This window comes from Megalops cyprinoides, chromosome 19 (genome assembly GCF_013368585.1).
Source record: "Megalops cyprinoides isolate fMegCyp1 chromosome 19, fMegCyp1.pri, whole genome shotgun sequence".
NCBI classification, from domain to species: Eukaryota; Metazoa; Chordata; class Actinopteri; order Elopiformes; family Megalopidae; genus Megalops; species Megalops cyprinoides.
The window spans coordinates 7,675,819-7,693,572 of NC_050601.1; the positions used below are offsets into that span (position 1 = coordinate 7,675,819).

Genomic DNA, 17,754 nt, shown 5'->3' on the forward strand with positions numbered 1-17,754 from the left:
GAACAATTTAGTGTAGTCTGTATAGAAACAGCTCCCTGTTTTGCTATTCTAATTTGTGTCTGGACAATAAAATAAAATTTTAAAAAGAATGCAATGGTTGCAGCCACATGCAAGAGATGGCAAAGCGGTTGGGTGGGGGCTGGAGTCGAAGGAATGACCAAATGTTTTCACTGGCTCTGAAGGCAGACAGAGCTTTTGTAAGCAGACACAAAGACGCCATCACAAACAACAACATGTGGGCACATCCAAAACATACAGAGAACATGGTTCTGACACACAAACATAAAACATACATTTTTCACACAAACCAAAAAGAGTCCTGCATGAACAAACACAACCAGAAAACCAAATATGTAGCTAGCTTTTTTTTTTTTGCAACACACCCACACAATGCCTATCCAAAAAAAATAATAAAACCAAACATTAAACACACTGCCCCCTATCTCTTAAACACAAGCACACCCTGCCAGCAGCCCTCCCCATACACACAACCTTCATCTACACAAATTCCCCTCGCACACACACACGCACACAGACACACCATGCACCCCTCCCCCCTCTCCAACACAGTCAGACAGATACAGTGTCAGGGAGACTGAGTGGAAAATTACAGCTAAGCATGGACTGTACCACTGAGAGCTGAGCGAGGTTGCAGGTAGGGGGGAGAGGCTCAGGGAACATAGATTAACTGACACTAGCACAAGGGGGAGGGTGCCAAGCTAACGAGCCCAACTAATCAATTATTCAAAATTAGCCATAAATTGATTCATAAAAAGTATCCACAGATGTTCCAGGGTGCTAGGGACAAACATCCAGGGAAAGGTTAACATTTTTAGAATCTGGCACATGCAGCAACAGAGTAATTGTTCTGGATCCATAAAAAGGCAAACATTTTACTGCCTAGTTAATTTGTTAGTCAACAGTTTTGTAACACATCATCAACAGCACGTCGTCATTTACGCTAACAAATGATGCTTGCCAATATGATTATTTTGATAAAGTAACTGAGTAATTTTTTAAATAGGGCATGCTGCATTTTGATGCTATCTTTGGATGATTACACAGGTAAATAAACAGTGGTCAAAAACAGGAGTCAGTCTAGACTTCTGAGAAATTCTCCAGCCTGTGTGATCTCTTAGTATAACAAAAAGACAAACACAGCAATAATTAAAGAATGGGCTTTTCTTAACCACGCTTTAAGCATGCTTAAAAAGACTTTCACAGATATCAGAGTAACTATACTGTTTGCACCACTTTATCCACTATTAACTTTAGTCTGTTAATATTTCTGTTGTGTTGTGTATGTGTTCACATGTAAGTGTGCACAGTGCAGTGGTGGTTGCCCTTTTATTCTTTTTAATCTCAAGTCCCTGGGCTCACAGTTACAATACCAACTGCTAAACTATAATTTGCCAAAGAGGACAGAACATTTCAACAAATTAACAAGAACAATTTCACAAAAAGGACACCTATGCCATTACTGTACTTGAAAACTAGAAGCTATTCTAATGCTCCTGTCTTCCAAAATTGGTAACAACCAGCCCCCTTGTTCAGGCGGTTAGCCAATCAGGAAGCTAGGCAACAGAAACCGGTTTGATCCTGTTACAGCCTGCTGCGCTACCGACATTTTACTGAATAGAAAAATCTTGCTTACTTCACTCTCTATTCCTCTCTCACTCTAATGCAGTGACCTTTAGAACATTCTAGAGAGATTCAGCAATGACCTACATTTCCCTCTGTGATCCAGAAAATAACTGACACAAAATGTAGCTATGAATTCTATACTTGCAGCATCTTGCATATGAAGAGGAACAAGTTACAGGAGTGGGTAAAAATAACATATTTCTTAATGGTAATACAACTGATGCAAAAAACTGAAATTAACAAGAATATTGTATGTTTTAGTGTTCAGTATTTTATCCCAACAAACAGGGGGGTTTGCCTCAGTATGCTCTCAGAAAACTACAATATATAACATATATACATAACAATATAATCTATTAGTGACACAATTAACAATAACCTCCTTGGACAGCTTTCCAGAAAATAACGTCCAATTTTCTACTATTCAGTGTTACTCATAAGATTCAGTGAGCAACTGGAAAAAGGAAATAACGTAACAATAAAACATAAATCAAATAGATCCACAAATTAACATTGTTTTAAGTTGTTTCCATGACGCGGTTTTCACTCTATTCCCCACAACCCCCCACCCCCCCCCCCCCCCCCCACACACACAGTGGCAGCTCTGGGTTGTTGGAGGCCGTTTACAGGTTTGGCTCATGTAAATGATCACTGCATTACTGCCACAACTGCGGTGCAGCCCGGTTACCCTGCACTTGCAGTTCTGCAGTTTGTATAAACAGACCAGCCAGTGCCTCCTCCTCCTGCTGCTTTCCTGCGTTTTTTTTCTTCTTCCTGTTTGCAGTTCACTCTTGCGCTAGGTACTGCAATGGCTACTACATAAAAGCAGTTCAGGGGAACGGTGGAAATGTAATGTTAACGTTCATGAGTCTTTGGCCTCTGAAGCTAATGCCGAGGTGTGACTTATGTTGCTCATGAGCGCAACATAACTGCCTTTCAGTTCAACTGTGGTCAGTGGGACCTGTTGGGCAGCCATTGTACACAGCAGAGTATAAAGGTCACCACCCTTGTGTGAGAGTACACAGAAAGGCCTGCTCCTGCAGTGACCCACTAATCCCACCCACAAATCCATCTGTGGCATGAATCCTATGTGTCTTCTCTTTCACCTAACTCTTAAGGTGTGCTTCAGACTCTTTCACACTACACAAGGCTTCTGTGCTACTTTAGATTCTTTCCTTGGGTTTCCATTTCTGCAAACACATAGCTGTCACTGATAATGTTGGCTATTTTTGACAGACTGGAAGCATATTCAAACTGTTTGTTGCTCCAGCACAAGTTAATGACATTCGTCATGCCATTTCCTGGTTGCTATGATACGTGATGTCACGATAACCAAGCTATCAGGTTAGCTGTCTATTTAACTACAAATCTGGTAGTCAATCAGAATTGTGTCACAACTGACCAGTGATAACTAGCTTGCTATTGATGTATAACCATCAGTCATTTTAGTAGCTAGTTACATTGTTGTGATTACCCACAAAAGTATCTGGAGTTACAGTCCAATTTTGAAATCCCCTTCCACAATTTTTTGGCAATGTCATCCATATCTCTTGCATCAGATAATCTGGACATTTCTTCTATCATTATGAACATGAATGGACATGCTCCTAAAATTTTGTCTGGTAACTAAAACATCCATCCTTCTGAAGGTCTGGGTTACATGCTCTCTACTTCTTTAAACCCCTTTGACAGACCTGATCAATAGTGAAATTATAGATACAATGACTATTCTGTAAACATTGTCACATGATCCTTGACCAGACCAGACTTTTTTTTTTATAATTATTTGAAATAATTAGCCTTTTAGTCCTCTAAAGCAAGGCATAAGTTTTTCAAGGGCAAAATAGTTTGGATCAACTATAAACAATCCTCAACTAGTATGGCAGTGGGGTGGGTCTCATTTAGCATTTTTAGCCAAAAGCTAGTAAAAAGCATCCATATCTAACTAATGAACAAAACCAAATCTGATCATAAAATCAGATATCCATTACTGTCATATCTGTTCAAGTTATACTGTATCTCCCATAAATATTCTAATCAGTATCTCACATACATCTGTGAACACCCAGATTATTTTTGTTATGATTATCATTATTATTGTTATTATGTTAGGCAGCAGGCTAACATGATGGACAATTTACAATACATACAATTCAATAAGTAATATAACAAAATATATATGTCAGTGTATTTTATATTTTAAAAAAATAGCAGTAAGTTTGGTGTCCTGAGTGGTTCAGTTGGCAAGAAGCTCATCTTGAGTGGAGACTGAGCCTTGTGGACCAGGTCCATACTGCCCTTTCGGCACCACTGCAACAGCTGCCTGCTAGTTTAAGACATGAGTAGAGTGGAACCTATCCTCAAATGAGTGCCCACTTCACAACAGTGGATTGTGGGACTTGTAGTGTGGAAAATATTAGCGTTGGCATATGGCAGTATTGGACACTGGTGTCACGGTGGGATGACCATCAGCAATACAACTGGCAATTACGAAAGCTACCAAATAAAACCAACATTTGATACCATATCTTTGCTACGTATTGTGCCATACAGCACATAAAATATTTCAAAACAAGACAAGGAACAATAATTGCTGGGGGAAGTACTGGGTGACACATAACGGATGTAGCTAGAGAGAACTTTGTTTCAATGCAGTGAAAGCTACCTTAACAGTGGGGATTACAAAATTTGTCATTTCTAAGAGTCATCTAACTGTTAGAATCAGCAAATGATATGAGCCACAGACTTGCACATTTTGTACACCTTTTGCACACCCTTCCAAAGTATCTTTCCTGCATTACTCATCAGGTGTCAATTAGCTGGACATTACTTTTATTTGGAAAATATCAGAAAACCAAATGTAGGTATCTGTGAAGGTTCACAAGCTCTGATTAGCTAGTGTCTCTCTACAATTTTCTGACTGATTAACCACAAAACCCTATTTTTTTTTGCAACAACACAGTGAGAGGAAAAGTGCAGTTGCATGAAAAATAGATAAGCAATGTGTGAAGAGAATGGCAAACGTGAAATGAACTTCCTTTCAGATGCAAATAAATAAATTCCAAAAAAATAAATCAGCCATTTCATCTGTGTTATTTAAAAACTCTATAAAAGGATAGTGCTCCACAGCTAATCTTTTTTAAACAAGTGTGAGTGTGCTTTAATTTAGCAAGTCTGTTCGCACTCCAGTCCAAGTGCTCGTTCCCATGGCTTCCACGCTTCCCCTTACCCTATTCCTGCAACGGCGCAAAATGGCTGCCAGTGCCGCTGCAGGGTGGCAGGCAGCTTCCTGTTCTACAGCTGCAGGCCGAGTGCATCCACTGCGGCAAGGGGGGGGTTTGACGAAGTGGATTCTGACACATTGGGTGCGATAGCTGCGTCTCACTCTTCGCGTTTTAGGTGGCGTTTCATTTATAAGCGCTGGTTCTTCCTTTTTATTCCTTTACAAATTCACCCACCCGATTGCTGAAACATTATGTGGAGTACTGAGCAGTATTCATCACTGCATATAAGGCCGCTCACTTTACTGGAAATTAAAGAGGGCTTTAAAGGCCAGTCTGGATTATTAAACATTGAGGAATTTTTCAGTCTTCTTCTGATCTCCACAGATGATCTAAAACTGTAAAACTGTAAATCATTTTCCATCCCACATTTAGACATACAGTGATCTTCTCGGCTTGATCAGTGTTGTAAACCCAAGCCACCTTCTCAGTTTGGTCTCGTTAGGATCACTCCATTTTGCTCATTCAAAAACAGATCCTCTGCAATAGCCCTTTATCCCTGCAGGTCTCCTTGTCTATCGAAACTGAAACAAATTAAGCTAAATCTGAAAGTTTGCGTGTCTATAAAGACCATATACAACTCAGTATTTAATACTGCAATCAAACACAGATTTTTCTAGATTTAACATCATCAACGGTGTTTGGTAGTAGCCACGAATAATGCTAAATTCAGACTAATAGAGTATAGTGTCTTTACTGACCTTGCTATACCATTTTATGTCTGGAGTAGGTCAGATTATTGATTGAACTGAAAACACTGTAAGGAGACAACATGTTGAAAGACAGTGTGTGACATTTTTTTGGTGTGACACTGAGGGAGGCATGTCCCACAATTCATATGAATGACAGTATTTGAGTCTTGAAAATCTGCTACATTATTATCCACAGTGACCTGCATATACTATATTTCATCCACTTATACAGTGGGATAACTATTGAGCCCATGTGGATTAAGCACCTTGCCCAAGGGGACAAAAGAAGTGCCTCACCCCTCAGCCGGGAATCAAACCTTCAGTTTATGAGCCCTTCTGCTTATCACTGCACCACACTGCTCCAGTCTATCCATCCATTTACTTGTAAAAGTTGCAAGAGGACTTCCACTTCACAGCAGTTGGTTTAATCAGTTGCAGCGCTCAAATTTTCTCCCGAAAGAAACTGCTGAACTTACACTGCTACAAAATTCATGCAGTGTGACAATACTGACATCATCGGCAGAGGCTGCTTAGGGGGAAAAAAACAAAAACAAAAAAAACACAAGCTACCCATAGCTCCAACAAGATGGTGTCAGCGTCCATGGCTTCCAACTCTGTGGTGACTCTTATTTAAAAAAATGCTAGGCGCTGTCCAGACGGGTAGGCAATGGACTTAAAGGCATGCACTCAGTCCCAGCTCTCTTCTACCATGGGCTCTACAGTGTTCACCACTGCCCCATCTCAGTGACACTACAAAGCATGAGTGCCACACCCAAGTGGGCAGGGATTCCAGCGCTATTCAAATAACTAACGAGCCCAGAAGTGGGAGGAGCAGATCAGCTAGCTCAGTAGGAAGGGCAGATGTGAAAGGAGTCAAAGGGCATTAATGTCCCTATGGATGGAAAACCTGCTGGACGGGGACCTTTCTTGGGACAAGGACAGAGCACCCTTGCACTTGGGCCTTACCCATCAGCAGTCTGTGATCCTTTAATTGATTCCAGGGCATAGTGATATGCTCTGCTTACGTACTCTGTTCGTCATTGTGAACAGAATGCAGAGTGGCTGAATATGAGATAGATGTAGATGTGACAGCAAAATGAATAAGCATACAGCTTGTATAGAGCTCTTTTAGTTCCTTTCAGGGGGGCTTGAACAGTTGGTCTTTTGTGGCATGCTAATAGCTGTTTGTTCACTACTGCTTACTAAAGCCTGATTAAGACAACCAATGAAAATCATGTTGTACTCCTGAGATGTGCTATGGTATGGAGTACAGGACATCTGGGTCCTAGCTGTCCTGGAAGTCAAATTATTGAAAGTCAGTCCCCTGAAAGATGTCAAAGAGAGGAAATTCCCTGAAGTGAGGCTTAATGGCTTAACTATGACACTCCTGCAACACAAGGCCTCTTCAGGCTCAGAGAGTAGAGCAACTAGAGCAATACCAACTTATGGCTCCCATCAAGGTAAGGTTACTGAACTACACACAGGGACCGCATCCATTAGGTATGATGGCAAGACCACGTATTTCAACCTTGTTCTTGGCTCTGACTCCTGTTGCTATTTCTTTGGTACTAGAAACAGTCAAACAGAAGGCGACACGTGAATACGGTGACCAGTCATGTATGAGAGACAGTCCATTAGCTGAAGTGGCATCTCATGCTAGAAATAAAGACATATTGTTTACTCCAAGCAACGTTTCACGTCTGTGTGGTCCAAACAGTCTTTTTGGGTTACGGCACCAAAAACCTCCAAGTAACCACCTCCCATCCTCTACCAAAGTGCTGTGGTAATGAGTGGGAGACTGCTGCATATATGCAGTGTTGTGTTTTCCAGTTAATAAGTTACAGGCAGGACTGGGCAATATAGACATCGCGATACATCAAATAGCTATTTTTAGTGCGTAAGTTATAGGCAGGGCTGGGCGATATAGCCATCGCGATACATCAAATAGCTATTTTTAGTGCAATAACAGCTATCCCCAGCATGTGGCGTTAGGTTTCTTCATGTATTTTTTTCCCTTTAGTCATACCTGATGCAGGAGCACACCTCCAGTTTTCCGAGGCAATGTGAAATGCTTCCGGGGGAAAAAAACGCCACTCGTACCTATTCAATGATGATATCACAGCAACAGCACTATGCTGCTTCCATGTGGTAGATAGAAACACATAGCTACAAAGATAAAGAGTGAAAACATATGCTATGTGTTTTTCAAAGCTAATAGGTAAGTTCACCAACATATAGATACAAGTGATATTTTTCTGCCCCGGAAGCATTTCACTTAACTTTGGAGGTGTGCTCCCGCATCAGGTAGGCTATGACTAAAGGGAAAAAAATACGGGGAGAAACCTAATGCCAAATGCCGGGGATAGCTGTTATTGCGCTAAAAATACCTATTCAATGTATCGCGATATATATCACCCAGCCCTAGTTAAAGGCCTGTAATCTTTGACCTTCAAGACTGGAATTTCACCCCCATATGACAACTCAATAACCTTCCGCTTTATCAACTAAACAAGTGTTAGCCAATAAATAGCTTTAAGTATGGCAAACACTACCAGGCTCAGCAGTGGATAAGGTGGGTATAATATATTAGTGGCAAATAGAGGTTCTGGAACAAAGTACTTCTGGCCATAGGGGCCTCTCAGGCTTGGGTTGAGGGATACTTCTTGGATCCTGAGAGGTAATGTCCAACAAAAATACACTTGGGTGTATTTTTTTTTACTTCACAGTCATTTTACCAGGTAGGGTCAATTGAGAACAATTCTCTTCTGCAGTGACAAGCTGAAGGATGGAATTATTTGGAGTAAAGGTATTATTTAGTCAATTAACTCAGGTGATTATTTGATGGCTGGATTTAAATTAAGAAAGGGACTCTTTGTGAGAAGTACCATGGGATCATTAAAAACCACTCAGCATCAGAACCTTTTCTCATCTGAAAAAACTGTCTCCCACAGTACAGTGTCCCCATCACCACAGTGGGGCATTGGTTTCCTGTAAGGTCCAGAGGGAAGACGGTCCTCTACTGAGGCTCACCAACTCCACTTCAACCAGTAACCTGGTTTTCCCTGGAGGTCTCCCATCCAAGGACTAACCAAACCAATCCCTGCTTAGCTTCTGTCACCAGACAGTACAGAGTTGCAGGATGGCATGGCTGTTGGCATATGTGAAAGCAAATCTAGTAGACTTCTGAAACTTTGACTATTTGGCTCAAGTTTGGGTAAAACTGCCACCTGTGATTACATGCTAGGCAGGAAGCACTCACACCCATTGAGTTGTACAAACAAGAATAGCGTTTTCTTGTTTGTACTGAGATTCATTTCTCTGCACTGGTGAACAGATATGGTTTCTGGTAATATTCTGTCTCCCTGACAGTGTTCCAATAACAGTTCAACCGAACACCTGGAGAGTAGTGATCATGTCAAATCTGGCAACTCAATCTTTAAGGTGGAGCCACAGATCATGAATTCCATGTCATGTGAAGTACAGTCAATTACAAATCGAGAAGGGGGTGAATTTAGTAGCAGTAATCCATTTTCAATATTCCAGCTCTACTGACTCTCCGTTTGCGTCTTAGCTTGTTTTGTGGAAACATCTATACTTCCTTATACATGTGATGACTACAATATCCCTAACAATGCAAGCAACTGAAAGTTCCCCATAATTATCTCTTTAGCAGCTGGACCTGCAGGATTTAACAGGAGACACTGTCTCAGTTAACAAGTACAGGAGGAGGAGCTGTTTGTATGGGGAGGAAGGTAAAAAATAATTGTGAGCAGGTAAGCAAGTGAGTAAGGGAGTACTGGAGTGAAAGTTAAATTCCGTGTCATAGTTATTTGGGAAGATAAAGGTATTAATGGGTAGCTACGCAGAAAAACGCTGACTTTTGGAAGGATCAGCAAACAAGTTCAAATGAGAGATTTCTGAGAGAGGGCACTGAAGAGTATAGTTAAAATAGTTACAAAGATAAAAAAAACCAAATGATGATCTCAGAAACATCATACTTCATGTCACGTATCATATGGCCTGTATGCAAATTCTGGCAGTTTGATCTTCCGTAACAAAAGATGTCAAAATGTCACCACTGGACTTGACCTAGGGTACCACACCAGAGAATGCAAGAGCAAAAGCTCTTTCAGTATCTTGCACATTTGTGCAAACACTAGTTTGGTCTGCCTCATATCTTATTCGCGGTATACACATTACAAAACTCAAAATCGCTAGTGAGAGTACTGCGAATGAACATCTCTCAACAAACTACACAGTGAGCTACAGCAAAATTGGGAGTCTGGCTGTCACAAAACTCATGATTCTGAAAGAGGGTAGTTGTATGTGTCACCATCCCAGGACTTTCCTACAATTTCTGAACCACACACCGGCCCTATAGGAGTGCTGAATATGACTCCAGGACATGAAAACCCACAAATCGTTTCTATGTAGTGGCCCGGCTACTTCTTCACACTTATGCTGCTCATATCCTGAATATTGTAGAAGGCAAATCTTTCAAATGAACACTCACTTTCTTAATTTACTCAACTTCTGCTATGGTCCAGATATGCGTTTTCAATTGTAGCTTGCATATTTTCCCCTGGTGGCAGAAATGATTAGCTACGAAGCTGGAGATTATGGAAAGGTGCCTTCGATAACAGGAATTTGAATATGAAGTGCATATGAATTTACCAGCCAACCAACCGGAGGTTGAACCACTACTTCAAGTTAATTGCAATTTGAACCCTGCGCTACAGCTGGAACATATGTGGGACAAAGATGAGGAAACAAAACTAGCCACCTAACCACTGACAGGCTGCTAGACCTGCAGTTGTTCCTGCTAAGTAGCTACTGTAATGTAATAGCTCTTGCAGGAACTCTCATACATAGATCTGGAAGGTTCCATGTCTGTGAAGACATCCAGGCAGGCAATGTAACAACCTCTTGAGCTTTTACTCGTAAGAATCATGGTTGCTATATTTATAGCAGAAAAAAAACTGAAATCAGCCAAATGTTATGTAAGGATTAATTATAATCAAACAGATGGCCATATAAAACCATGTTATTTGCACGGTGCTTTGGTTTGGGGAAGAATGGGGAGTCTGTTGACATTGTTAGCGGGCCAGCGGTAACACTGTCAGCAGCTGCCTAGATTACTACATTCAACCTTGTTTTAAACAATTTTGAATTGTAGTTAAGTCATATTAATGGAATCTTTGGGACCTGTAACGGTGCATGCTTCACGTACTCCGAGAGGAAAGACAGAAAATCATTTTTAAAAATTATCTCGAATCCTGTTGCTTACACAATCATTTTTTTCTGTGGGAAGGTGTCTGATTACCTGAAGATACCTAGGCAGAGGTATCCCGGATGTATTTAAAAATGTCATTCGTCCATAGGAAAACTAATCTTGAGGAAAAAAAAAAACCCAACTTGATACATTTACAGTAGTTTCTGTATGTCAGATATAGCATGAAGGAGACTCAGGAATAAGACTGTTTTGGAGTCAACATCGCACTTAGAGACCAGTCTACAACTATGGAGGCTGCGTTTGACAGATCATGCAACAAATCAATTTCTCTGTCAGCCACCTGCCTAAATGAGCTCTCCTTTTTGAAAATAAGATCCTAAAAACAAATCCGATCAATCTTCAGGAATACAACTTTAAATATTGTCTTTGCCAGGATCTAAAGTGGATGGAAGTCAACTTGCTAAGCAAAAGCAACATCACATAAATCTCAACTATTTTCAAAAAGACAAACCCACCTTCATCACAAAAATACATGTGGCGAGACATGCAAAAATAAACACTGATATTACTAGACTGCTGCCACTGACTCGGGGTATCACCAGCACAACTGAATAATATGCAAATATCCAGCAAAAACACAAAAGGTAAGAAATAAAAAGAAGAAATAAAATCTTAAAAAATAGAACTTTAAATTACTTCCTTTCTCAAAATATAATCACAAACCACAGAAAATGGGACTAGGCCTCACAAGCCTGGGTCTCAAGTAAAACATTATTGCCCTTCTACCCCTCAACTTTTATAGAAGACTTAAGTTACAATTAAGCCAGCATTCTACTACAAATCATTATTCTTCTACATCTATTCTCAAAAAATAAGCAAATATGGAAATATATTTGAAACAAACAGGTAAATGAAAAGTCTCAGAAGGCGACAACGGTAGCGGAAATTAAGTTAACCATAAAAATAAAAGAGTACAAATTCATATCCAAATTTACATAAATGAAATACAAGACAGGATAAATCTAGTTTACAAGAAAAAAGAAAAAAAAAAGATAAACTTACCCTTTCAATTTCAGATTTCCGCCTTCAAATTTTGAGTAATCCGTGTATTTTTGTTAACTTTTCGTTACTATATTTCACTAGATGTGTTTTTAGCATAGCATGTACGCGTGGGCCCACGAATTAGCCAGTAGGTCACCTGATCTGTCAGTTGCTCGGTCGGTTACTCCGTCAGTTGACTCCCAAGACCAACTACTTGCGGTTGACGGAGGGAGTGAAAAAACAGACAGTCACACAGTCAGTGAGACTACAACAGAACAAGGCCGCTCTCTCCCTGCATGCTGCTGTTCTCAACAGCCAACAGTCACACTCTCCCTCTCCCTCCCTCCCTCTCCTGCAAGCACAAAGCAGGAAGGCAGATAGGGGCAGGGCTTAGAGAGAAAGAGAGAGAGAGAGAGAGGGCGAGAGAAAATAAGCACCTCCTACCAACTCACAAGTTAGGAACACACATATGATCACACAAAATGAATGGAAGTAATTATGAACACAGGTACACATTTTATATGTACAGTTACATATGTGATTCAAATATAATTGATGTTTATAGTTTTAATTGTGTTAATACAATGACATTACGGACATTGTGCTTTAAACACAATGCAAGCTTTAAAAAAGACAGACAACACACAAAGAAACACTGGGTGAAACCCTTGGTAAAGTCAGAAAAATTCTACTATGGAGAAGGACATTAAAAGTATATTAACCTAATCCCCCCCCCCCAGATACTGAATACTACTTGTGCTCTCTCTCGCCATCTCCAGGAAAAACTAAAAATGTACAAAAGAATCAAACAAGATACAGGATTTCCACAAAAAGCACTTCTCACTCGTACTACTCTTACTATGAATTAGTTTTTGTTTATAATTATCCGTTTCTGTCTACTTACTTGAAATAAAGTCTTCCCATTCACTCATATGAAACAACACAAATGTTCACAAATACACCTCCAAGATGTGTAGTCTGACAGATGGGCTAGAGTGATCATGGTCACTCTCTCATTCCCCTCCCCCCCTCACTCCTTCCATATCGCCTCCATCTTGGCACCCCACACATCACCCCTACTTACAGTCTCTCTCTCTCCAGCTTCCGCACATATCACACCTTCTACTGTTCCCCACACCCTTTACATACCTTAATATATATTTTTTTATGTGTACATATTATCTATGTATCTGTGCTTTTGTGTGCACTATTCTATGCTTTTCAAACAAAGTATGGCCACATGCTTGACACAAAGAGATGTTCTGACACACCAGAATAGAACCACCCCCTTCTCCAAGAATGGTACAGTCCAGATTTCCCAACAGCTCTCGTGTTACACGTTATATAAATATGGAAATAAAGCATGTACTTCTCTAATGACATATTTCTAGTTCTTGGCCATCTCACTCAGCATTTACATCCAGCCTCATTCTTTCACCCTCTCCCTCCTGTCAGTTTTCACTTCATTATGGATTCTCAATCAAAATAACATTTCAAGGTCAAATTCAGATATACTTTTTCACACATAAAGTGGGAACAAGTTTTCACAATACCAATAGCTAAATTGCTGAGCAAAAGATTGAGAGAGTGAGACAGGCGTGTGGAAGAACAGTGGGGAAAAAACAGAGCGGGAAACAGACGGAACTGGGTGGGGGAGGGGGAGGCAGTTTGAGAGTGAGTGCGTCAAAGAGTGCAGTAGAAGAAGTGGGGGAGGAGAGGACAAGTAAGGGAGGGGGAGGGGGGGGGGGAGGGGAGGAGGGGGAGGGGTGAGCAGAACAGGAGAGTGGGAGGAGCCTGTAAAGAGATACTGCACATGCACACAAAAAGAAATCTCTATTCACCTCAGTGACACATAGAACCTGCTGTAGCTTACATTATGCCATTCAGTACACTACTTAATATTATTACAAAACTCTGTATAAATTCATTTTGATGTCAAAGAACTGTTTGATATACATGATAGTACTGACAAATATTAAAACCATACTTGCTATCTATACCTTACTAAACAAGTATAAATGAAGTAACACAGCTGACATTTGCTGAAGTGGCATTTGTGAAGCACCTTCTCGCAAAATGGAAAAAATACTGTGATTTAGTCAAGAAATTCAAAGAATAGCATAAATAAACAGAATTGTATGCGTGAGGAAAAAAATATAAATTCATCAGAGAAATGCTTAAATAAATAAACAGGCATGTTTTAATTTGACATAATTATTTCATCTCACCGCCATGCACACCTCCTCCCCCACCCTCCACCTGACCCTCCCCCACATCATGCTTCCTAGTAAGCCATTTTGTGTCTGCATCCCTGCCAGCCTCTCTCAGATCATTCCCCCTGCATGTAAAATGTCTGCTTCTTTCGCTGCAGTACCACTACCGACCTATAGAGGTTATTATCAGGAAAACAAAGAGAGACAGGAGTGTTAGGAGGTCGCTGTTATGTTCTCGCTGTTCTCTATGTTATGCCTAATGGAATTTGACCAGAATCAGCTGAAAACGTTCACCTGGGAGACTAGCGACTACATCTGTTCTTCATTTGCCTCTACTTTCATTTGTGGACCTTCAATGAAAGCCAGTTGACTTTAAAATAAGTAAACTCATTTTTTGTAAGGTGTCTGGTATCTTTTTCAATACAACTAAAATCATTCAACTGCAGGACTTATTAATTTACTTAGCAAAGTCTGCCAGACTCTTACCTACGTGGACATATGGAGGTGACATTGTTGGGTACATATGTCAAGTACCTTGCTCAAGCGTATAACAGTAGCGTCTCAACTAGGATTCACCTCTACAACCCTCTGGTGACTTATCCGATTCTGTCAACTACCATATTTTTTTTAATTGGTATAATGTATTTTTGTTTGTTAACATGGACGTTCGAAATACAATAAAAATGTATGGTATGTTACTGCATGGTACTGTACTGTACAGTATGACCATAAGAACAGTCTGTTCAACCTGAGAAAGGCAGAACACACAGTAGCAAAACTGCCTTCTTCCTTCAAACAACACAGTAAAAGGATGTCTGTAGTCCTGGCACAGAATCCAGTCCATGTATTACTGTGATCCGCTACAGTTTACTGTACACGGTGACAGAGTGAGAGAGATAAAGGGAGTGAGAAAAACAGGAGGGCCGGGGCACGGAAAGTGTGAGACAGAGTGGGAGGAGACATAGGGAGAGGCTCGGGAGAGTGAGCGAGGACAGGAGTGGGGGAGGGGTGAAGCGGGAAGGACAAAGGAGCCAATACTGCGCCAACAACCTGCCTTCCCTTCTCCATCCTTCACCCAGTAAAGATGACCTACAATGTGAGGCCTATTACACATCACGCTTTACCTTATACCAGATAATACGTTTCCCACAATGCCTCAGTGCATTCAAACCATGTCCATTGCTGATGTCCATTTTGTTTACTTTGAAATAGCCATGAAACTACAAAACCTACCATCTATAAATAGGATCACTATTTTTGCCCTGTTGCTGACTCTTTATCTGCATCTCACAATTCTGCAGGGGACGAGGAAGCTGCCACACATTCACTAACATATTGTGATAACTAGAAAATCTTCTGCGGAACGAGAGCTGGACAGAAAATTTTAGACCAGAAAATACAGCAAATATTTCACAAATTATTAAAAAGCAAAACAACCAAAATTTAAAAAGTAAATCATACAAACAATCTTTACAGCTACCCACGTTCTTCTTTCATCCGCCCCACCTCCCATCCCCACCTCCCTTGTCAGCCATTTTGTGGCTGTGTCTCTGCCGAACTCTCTCTGACTCAGAAAAAATTCCCACTGCATGTGCAAAATGTCTGTGAGTTCCGTTGCAGTTCCCCCTACTGGCCTATAGAGGTCTTCAGGAATACGCAAACAGGAACAGAACTGAAAAGGTGCTATGAAATCTTCATGCTCCTCATTTCTCAATATAGATACTTCAAAAAAAATCATCATTGTAAATATATAACTTCTTTTTAATTAAAAAGTAGCCGTTTTCCAGTTTCCCACAAAGGGAAATTTCTAACTTTCTACATAAGAAGCATTCATAATCATAACAGGTTACATTACAGGATGAAACACTGAAAGCTAATGCTTTATCTGTGGGGATTACCCCTTAATTCACAGTCTGGGCTTTCTTTGACATTATAGAATGGTCAAAATAAAGTCTGTCAAGCAAAACATGCTGCAATGGGAAATTAAGCATGCTCAATCAATCCCTATCCTACCCTCATGCAGGTTTGAGGCCTGATTATTCTCAGAAATACCAAACCTTGTCTCCTTTCATCAGTAAGGATATTGATTTTGGTGCTTTAAAAAGGGGAAAAAAGGAGAAATGTTCTGGGAAAGCTAAATCAGTGTGTCATTGCCAGCACAAACCAGTGAGTGAAATCAAGACTTTTCAGAAAAAAGAAACATGCCTTCTTCCTATCCCAAAGCTTGCAAGCACTGCATTGGAAAGTGACCTGTCCAGTCTAAGCCTACCTGTCTACCTTTTTTGGAACTGTAGAATGGGTTTATTCCTACAGGGGTACTGTGAATACAAAAGGTTTGGGTATTTTCTTGAAGAGTGAGGGCATTTTCCATTGATGGAATCTGTTGGAATGACTGCATTTCCAGGACTTTCAGAACAGGAAACTTTTAAGATACAAGTCCAATTCAGAGTGATTCAAAGAGAATTCCATTTTAGGTACTGAAGAAAAAAAACACCTGAACATATATGGCTGTGCTTAGGTGGAATATTTAAGGTTAATTATGCATGAAACAGGCATGTCATAGGTGCTTTAGTTCATGCTGGCAAAACAAGTTTTTTTAACTACTCTGTGTATTGTGAAGCAGTGGAAATGAGCACAGCTTCTAACTTAAAGGTTACAGGTTTGATTCCTTGCTGGAGCACTGCCATTGTACCCCTAAGGCAAGGCACTTAACCTGACTTGCCTCAATAAATATACAGCTGTATATATGGATAAAATGAAAACACTGTAACCTATACAAGTAGTTCTGAATACAACCGTCTGCTATGTAACTAAGCATAGACATTTTAAACCAGCAGGACAGATCAAACGCTATGGGTGACTAGCTTTTGCGTGTTTGAGAGATCATACTGAGGAAATAAATGCCTTTCAACATTTTTTTGAAACTACAAGTGTTCACAAAATGCCGACAGACAAATATCAGGCAAGTGCTTTTGTTAAACCCTGTGGTCCACTGAGCCAGAGTAGCTGGCCCTGAAAGTACTGGCTTGAAGATCAGCAGGAGTGAGGGTTGTGAACATGAGAGGCGTGTTCAGGGTCTACACAAATCATGCTGGTAACCAAACAAACAAGCACCACGAGCCAGATGGACAGGTTAACCCTTCGAGAACATTCAGTGCAGTGCGGCGGAAAGGAAATGCCCCAAGACTGCAAATTCACACTTCCTTTACGTCCTTTGGAGGTGTTGAATGGAGGGCTTTACGCACCATGCTCTAACAACGGGGAAAAAATCACCCCTTTTCCAGATGGGGTGGAAGTCATTGAGAAGAACTGAACTTTAACTCAAGGCCCCAAAGGGATACTGCAAAACTGAAGCCAGAACACTGTGGTCCTTGAAAATGAGCAATGTGGTCGATTACTCCAACTACAATAGAAGCAACTGTGGATAGATAAACAAGTGTCCATCCAATGTGCTCTATTACATGTGCCACTGTAATCGGTCCAGTGACTAAAGGTGAAAATTAGCAGCTGTAGGCTCTCATCCAGAACACTACGAGCATTACTATTTCTGCATCAAACTGTACTGGTTTCCAGTTGAAAAAAAGTGAGGAAATAAATGAGAGGAGTATGATCTGCTGGTGTTCTTAGCCCAGTAAGTGGCTCCAGGAACC

The 17,754-nt window shown here is 40.6% G+C and overlaps 1 protein-coding gene across 3 annotated transcripts in view; it reads right to left on the reverse strand.

The window, feature by feature from the left end:
* Positions 1-17,754, reverse strand: part of LOC118794688 (activating transcription factor 7-interacting protein 1-like) — a 40,134-nt gene that overhangs the window by 16,753 nt on the left and 5,627 nt on the right. For 2 of the 3 annotated variants that reach the window (XM_036552938.1, XM_036552936.1), the window contains exon 1: positions 11,913-12,245. The exons of the other annotated variant lie outside the window; for it this stretch is intronic. The gene's annotated coding sequence lies outside the window, so the exon portion shown is untranslated. Of the gene's footprint in view, positions 1-11,912; positions 12,246-17,754 lie in introns of those variants that run through there. 3 annotated transcript variants of the gene reach the window in all.